Source organism: Chiloscyllium plagiosum, chromosome 44 (assembly GCF_004010195.1).
Source record: "Chiloscyllium plagiosum isolate BGI_BamShark_2017 chromosome 44, ASM401019v2, whole genome shotgun sequence".
In the NCBI taxonomy this organism is placed as follows: domain Eukaryota; kingdom Metazoa; phylum Chordata; class Chondrichthyes; order Orectolobiformes; family Hemiscylliidae; genus Chiloscyllium; species Chiloscyllium plagiosum.
This window is the reverse complement of record NC_057753.1, coordinates 11,027,379-11,035,482: the sequence shown is the minus strand read 5'-3', so window position 1 is coordinate 11,035,482 and position 8,104 is coordinate 11,027,379.

The window sequence follows — 8,104 nt, the reverse complement described above, 5'->3', positions numbered from 1 at the left end:
TACTGTGTCTCTGAGAGTTTTGCTTTGACTGAGGGGGGGGTGTGTGGAAAACTGGACAACACCAGGTTCGAACGCTGCATCGACAGTTGATAGAATTGGAATTCGGTCAGAAATCCTGTGTTCAGAATCTAATGATGAAACCATTTTCGGGGGAAAAGAAATCCCGTCTGATTCACTCGTATCACTTTTAAGGAAGGAAACTGCCGTTGCAGGAAAGCATTCGGTCAATGGTCCCAGCTACATCCTTTGTCCAGTCTGTCCTACACGTGACTCCAGACCCACAGTGGTGTGGTTGACTGTTGACTGCACCTCCCCCCCCCCCCCGTGCCCCCAACCTCCAGCAAATGAATGGGGAGAAACTGACTTGGAAAGGGTGACTGGTTTCCAGCATCTGCAGTCCTCACTTTTGCCTAATTTCAACCGAGAGTCCAGATGAAGGGCTTTTGCTTGAAATGTTGGTTTTCCTGCTCTTCGGATGCTGCCTGACCTGCTGTGCTTTTCCAGCACCACTCTAATCTGAACGACTGGGTTGAAATTGCTGAGTGAGGCAATACTTCCTACGGGTTAAGGCTGTACCAAGGAACTAATTACAAAGGGACAACTCAGTATTGATCAATAGTAAAGCAAGTGGGCTTTGACCTTGAGCTGTATTTTTATTTAAAAAGGTTACTTTTCATAATGTCCTATTGCTGGGGAGATCTAAAGCTGAAACAAAGTTGGGTGGCAGTAAAGTTTAGCTGAACTTAACGTCGGGCTCAGGCTCTCATTGAAAGCTATGAGATAAAACAGGTTTTTGTTTTAAAGCTGCTCAATTAAGGACAAAAGGGTAACTAGGGAGAGAATAGGGCCCCTCAAAGATCAGTAAGGTGGCCTTTGTGTGGAGCTGCAGAAAAAGGGGGAGATACTAAATGAGTATTTTACATCAACATTTACTGTGGAAAAGGATATGGAAGATATAGTCTGTAGGGAAATAGATGGTGACATCTTGCAAAATGTACAGATTACAAAGGAGGAAGTGCTGGATGTCTTGAAACGGATAAAGGTGTACTCTAGAACTCTGTGGGAAGGTAGGGAAGTGATTGCTGGGCATCTTGCTGAGATACTTGTATCATCGATAGTCACAGGTGAGGTGCCGGAAGACTGGAGGTTGTCTAACATGGTGCCACTGTTTAAGAAGGGTGGTAAGGACAAGCCAGGGAACAATAGACCAGTGAGCCTGATGTCGGTGGTGGGCAAGTGGTTGGAGGGAATCCTGAGGGACAGGATGTACATGTATTTGGAAAGGCAAGGACTGATTAGGGATAGTCAACGTGGCTTTGTGTGTGGGAAATCATGTCTCACAAACTTGAGTTTTTTGAGGAAGTAACAAAGAGGATTGAGGGAAGAGTGCATGAGGGCAGTCCATATGTGATCTATATGAACTTCAGTAAGGCATTCTACAAGGTTCCCCATGGGAGACTGATTAGCAAGGTTAGATCTCATGGAATATATGGAGAGCTAGCCATTTGGATACAGAACTGGCTCAAAGGTAGAAGACAGAGGGTGGTGGTGGAGGGTTGTTTTTCAGACTGGAGGCCTGTGACCAGTGGAGTGCCACAAGGATCGGTGCAGGGTCCTCTACTTTTTGTCATTTTTGTAAATGATTTGGATGCGAGTATAAGAGGTACAGTTAGTAAGTAGTTGAAACTTTATTGCTGGAACAGCACAGCAGGTCAGGCAGCATCCAGGGAACAGGAGATTCGACGTTTCGGGCACAGGCCCTTCTTCATTTCCTGAAGAAGGGCCTGTGCCCGAAACGTCGAATCTCCTGTTCCCTGGATGCTGCCTGACCTGCTGTGCTGTTCCAGCAATAAAGTTTCAACTTTGATCTCCAGCATCTGCAGACCTCACTTTCTCCTCACAGTTAGTAAGTAGCACGACACCAAAATTGGAGGTGTAGTGGACAGCGAAGAGGGTTACCTCAGATTACAACAGGTGGGCCAATGGGCTGAGAAGTGGCAGATGGAGTTTAATTCCGATAAATGCGAGGTGCTGCATTTTGGGAAAGCAAATCATATCAGGACTTATACACTTAATGGTAAGGTCCTAGGGAGTGTTGCTGAACAAAGAGACCTTCGAGTGCAGGTTCATAGCTCCTTTAAAGTGGAGTCACAGGTAGATAGGATAGTGAAGAAGGTGTTTGGTTTGCTGTTCTTTATTGGTCAGAATATTAAGTACAGGAGTTGGGAGGTCATGTTGCGGCTGTACAGGACATTGGTTAGGCCACTGTTGGAATATTGTGTGCAATTCTGGTTTCCTTCCTATCAGAAAGATGTTGTAAAACTTGAAAGGGTTCAGAAAAGATTTACAAGGATGTTGCCAGGGTTGGAGGATTTGAGCTATAGAGAGACAGGCTTGGGCTGTTTTCCCTGGAGTGTCGGAGGCTGAGGGGTGACCTTTATAGCGGTTTACAAAATTGAGGGGCATGGATAGGGTAAATAGGCAAAGTCTTTTCCCTGGGGTCGGGGAGTCCAAAACTAGAGGGTATAGATTTAGGGTGAGGGGGAAAGATTTAAAGAGACCTAAGGGGCATCTTTTTCGCAGAGGGTGGTACGTGTGTGGAATGAGCTGCCAGAGGAAGTGTTGGAGACTGGTACAATTGCAACATTTAAGAGGCATTTGGATGGGTATATGAATAGGAAGGGTTTGGAGGGATATGGGCCGTGTGTTGGCAGGTGGGACTAGATTGGGTTGGAATATCTGGTTGGCATGGATGGGTTGGACCGAAGGGTCTGTTTTCATGCTGTTCATCTCTATGACTCTTTCTTTCAGCCTCTTGCACAAAGGTTCCAATGTCGTGTCTCAGAAGGAACAGTGAATGATTAGCTGGTATCGTTAGAAATTGTATATTTTTCAGGACTGCAGGTTAATCGTTTTATCGGCATTTTAAAGTTTACTGGCAGCAGTGGGAGGTGTAGGCTGTATTCACGAGTAACTAATTTTAAAAATCTCACAACATCAGGTTATAGTCCAACAGGTTCATTTGGAAGGACGAGCTTTCAGAGCGCTGCACCTTCATCAGGTAGCTGTGGACCAGGATCATAAGACATAGAATTTGTAGCAAAAGATTACAGCATCATGCAACTGAAATGATATATTGAACAAACCTAGAGGTTTCAGTTCATTAATACATAAATCCCAGAACGACTTTTCGGTCACATTCTCAAGGTCACTTAAGGTTTTAGAAAAAGAGGTGACATCTCAGGTTGGACAATGCATGAAAGATGTGAGGTTAGAGTCTGTCTGTATCCCAATCTTGAGTCAGACTGGTTCTATTTCCAAAGTAGGAATATATAGAATATTACATGGATTGAGCAAAATCTGCAAATTCAGCCTATAGACTTTTGTGTGTTTGTTTGACAGAGTGAGAGTGTGTGCGCGCGCACCTGACTTTGTGCATGTGAATGCGAGTAAGAGAGTGTGTTTGTGTGTGTCCATGCTTGGTAAAGTGTGCGTTTGTGATGGAGTATAAGCCTGTGAGAGGGTGTGTGCGTGGATGTGAGTATATAGTGTACTGTATTTGGGTCATCTGTAGTGTGATGCGAACCCAAGTCCCGGTTGAGGCCATCCACAATGGTTACCGAACTTGGCTATCAGCCTCTGCTCAGCTCCGAGAAATGATGAAGCAGTTACACAACACACACTGGAGAGGGCAGGGTGGGACTTGTCTCTTGATTTCTAGAAGGTGGGAGGCTCTGGATGCTGTGATCCAGGGCAAACACATGCTGGAGGACCTTTGGCTCAAAGTGTTGGAGCTGGGAGATGGTGGGTGGTGGGGGTGCACGAGAAATGGCTGCTTTCTAAAATTGAGAATAGTTATGATATATTCAGAAACATTGTTGAAGTCTGAAAGCATTTTTTTTTCAAAAAGTTGCAGACATCTTTCTGGAACTTGCATTGTAATATGCACAGTTAGGCCGCAGCTCAGGACAGGCTGTAAGGGGTAAATGGTCTTATGAATTTGGTTCTGACAATGTAGAAATACAGTCATAGAGTTGTAGAGTATGGAAACAAATTCTTCAGTCTGTGCCAATCAGATATTCTAAATTAATCTCGGCCCGTTCGCCAGCACTTGGCCTATATCCCTCAAAATCCTTCCTATTCATATACAGATGCCTTTTAACTGTAAGTTTAACAGCCTCCATAACTTTGTTCAATACACGCACCACCCTCTGCATGAGAAAGTTGCCCTTTAGGTCTCCTTTAAATCTTTCCCCTCTTACCCTAAACCTATGTCCCTCTAGCTTCGGACTCCCGTACCCTGAGGATAATTGTTTTTAGATTAGATTAGATTCCCTACAGTGTGGAAACAGGCCCTTCGGCCCAACCAGTCCACAGCGACCCTCCGAAGAGTAACCCACCCAGACCCATTTCCCTTCGAATGATGCACCTAACACTATGAGCAATTTAGCATAGCCAATTCACCTGACCTGCACCTCTTTTTGGACTGTGGGAGGAAACCAAAGCACCCAGACATGGGGAGAATGTGAAAACTCCACAAACAGTTGCCCGAGGCTGGAATTAAACCTGGGACCCTGGTGCTGTGAGGCATCAGTGCTAACCACTGAGCCACCATGTCGCCCCTAAAAGACATACAAAATTTGAGCAGCCAGACAAAATGCAAAAAGAATAAAGTGTCGAGCTGCAGGGGAAAAAAAATTGTGTGTCCAGCATTTTTCTCTCCTATTGGCATTTGGACAATTAAAATCTGACAGTTAACACGAGCATCTCGACTGAGCATGCCCCTCGGTGTCAGCAATCATTGCACATGCTCATTTGTGCCCGCAGAAACGTGCCACCATCTTTCCATGGACCAATGAGGTGTTGTGGAGGACCAGAAGTAGTCTTGTCCTCCTGCCAATCAGAGCCCCGCTATTGTCTGAATGCAGAAGTTGGACCATGAGCTTCTGAAACTGCTCCTGCTCCTCTCTCTCTGAATGAAGATTGAGCTTCACCCCAGACTGCAACTTCCTTCCTCTGTCCAACATCTGTGAGTACGGCATTCTCTTTTCTCACCCTTCCGTTTTCCATTCCAGGGTTCAATTGTTAACTTGAATAACTGAAAGGAAAGGGAGTGAATCCGGGGAGAGGACAGATCTGGAAAAGTTGGTCCAGGTCTGTGTCTCAGTTGGCAAAGACGTGGTAAGTGCAGTACCACAATGTGAAATTATAGCCTTTGCTGTGAAAAAACGCAGAAAGGAGTTGTATTGTTTAAATGGTGACATATTGGGGTGTGGAGAAAGTGAGGACAGCAGATGCTGGAGATCAGAGTCGAAAAGTGTGACGATACAAAAGCACAGCAAGTCAGGAAGCATCTGAGGAGCAGGAGAATCGACATTTCGGGCACGAGCCCTTCAGGAATGACGTGTGGATGTACAAAGGGGCCTCAGTATCCTTCTACACCAGTCAGTGCCAGTTGTCAGACAGGTACAGCAAGCAATGAGCAAGGCAAGTGGTATATTAGCAAGAGGAATTGTGTTCAGAAGTGGGGATGTCTTCCTGCAGTTACAGGGATATTTAATATATTCAAGGCTGAGTTCATCTAATTTTTGAACAGCAAAGAAGTGGATGTTTATGGGGGAAGGCAAGAAAATGGTTTTAAGACCAGTACAGAACAGTTACAGAGTCAGACAGCACAGAAACAGACCCTTCAGTTCAACTAGTGCGTGCTGAGTATGTTCTCAAATTAAACTAGTCCCACCTGCAAATGTTTGGCCCATATCCCTCTGAAACTTTCCTATTCATGTACTTATCTAAAATGTCTTTTAAATTCAAAGTTTGGGAGAAGATTTGTAGCTCGGGTGCTCGTTGTTGTGGTTCTGTTCGCCGAGCTGGGAATTTGTGTTGCAGACGTTTCGTCCCCTGTCTAGGTGACATCCGCAGTGCTTGGGAGCCTCCTGTGAAGCGCTTCTGTGATCTTTCCTCCGGCATTTATAGTGGTTTGTCTCTGCCGCTTCCGGTTGTCAGTTCCAGCTGTCCGCTGCAGTGACCGGTATATTGGGTCCAGGTCGATGTGTTTGTTGATAGAATCTGTGGATGAGTGCCATGCCTCTAGGAATTCCCTGGCTGTTCTCTGTTTGGCTTGTCCTATAATAGTAGTGTTGTCAAAGTTGAACTCATGTTGCTTGTCATCTGTGTGTGTGGCTACTAAGGATAGCTAGTCATGTCGTTTCATGGCGAGTTGGTGTTCATGGATGCGGATCGTTAGCTGCCTTCCTGTTTGTCCTATGTAGTGTTTTGTGCAATCCTTGCATGGGATTTTGTACACTATGTTGGTTTTGCTCATGCTGGGTATCGGGTCCTTTGTCCTGGTGAGTTTTGTCTGAGTGTGGCTGTTGGTTTGTGTGCTATTATGAGTCCTAGTGGTCGTAGTAGTCTGGCTGTCAGTTCAAAAATGTTCTTGATGTATGGTAACGTGGCTAGTCCTTTGGGTTGTGACTTGTCCACATTCCGTTGTCTTTCCCTTAGGCATCTGTTGATGAAATTGCGAAATTGTTGATGAACTACGAATGCAACCACCCCAACACACACAAAAGAAGTTGCATCAAGACACTGTTCAAAAGGTCCACAACACACTGCAGCACACCAGAACTGCAAAAAGAGGAAGAAGAACACCTATACAATGTATTCGCCAAAAACGGATACCCCCGCAATTTCATCAACAGATGCCTAACGGAAAGACAACGGAATGTGGACATGCCACAACCCAAAGGACTAGCCACGTTACCATACATCAAGAACATTTCTGAACTGACAGCCAGACTACTATGACCAATAGGACTATAATAGAACACAAACCAACAGCCACTCTCAGACAACAACTCACCAGGACAAAGGACCCAATACCCAGCATGAGCAAAACCAACGTAGTGTACAAAATCCCATGCAAGGACTGCACAAAACACTACATAGGACAAACAGGAAGACAGCTAACGATCCGTATCCAACATGGGTTCAACTGGGACGACCCTACTTTTATAGGACAAGCCAAACAGAGAACAGCCAGGGCATTCCTAGAGGCATGGCACTCATCCACAGATTCTATATACCAACCACTTCAGCAGACAGCTGGAACTGACAACCAGAAGTGGCAGAAACAAACCACTAAAAATGCCGGAGGAAAGATCACAGGAGGCTCCCAAGCACTGCGGATGTCACCTAGATAGGGGACAAAACGTCTGCAACACAAATTCCTAGCTCGGCGAACAGAACCACAACACTGTCTTTTAAATGTTGTAATTGTACCTGCATCTACCATTTCCTCTGGACACTCTTTCCATACACAAGCCACTCTGTAAAAAGAAAAAAAAGGTGCCCCTTATGTCTTTTTAAAATCTTTCTCCTCTTACCTTCACATTTGCTCCCTAATCTTGAAACCTCCATCCTAGGGAAAGGACACCCGCCATTCACCTCATCTATACCCTCATGATTTTATAAAGTTTGATATGGTCACCTCTCAACCGCCTATGCTCCAGTGCACAAGTCTCATCCTTTCCTCTGAGATTTGGAGTCAGAGATGTACAGTACAGAAATAGACCCTTCTGTCCAACTTGTCTATGCCGACCAGCCATCCCAACCTACTCGAGATAAGGTTAAGCTAGGATAATTGGTCAGCATAGATGAATTGGACCAAAGGGTCTGTTTCAGTGTTGTACATCTCTGACTATAAATGGAAATTCACCCCATAGACCTGTGTGTCTGTGTGCATGTGAGTTTGTGCGTGAGAGTGAGCATAAGAGAGTGCGTGTTTGGATGCTTGGTAAAGTGTGAGTGTATGGCGTATAAGCCTGTGAGAGGGTGCATGTGGGAGGTGTCTGTGTGTCTGAGAGAGGTATGGATAAATGTTCGGGGTTGCATTTTGGTAAGACCTACCCCTCTCTGAGGATGAAAGATCAGTCCTCAGCAGAGGCCTCACCTTCATTCCCGTACGCTCTCGGATTAATGAGTTCAACACGCGGCGTGACATCGAACAATTCTTCCGCCGCCTTCACCTCCGTGCCTACTTCTTTAACCAAGACTCTCGCCCACCCTCTGACGACCCCTTCTCCCGCCTCCAACACACCCC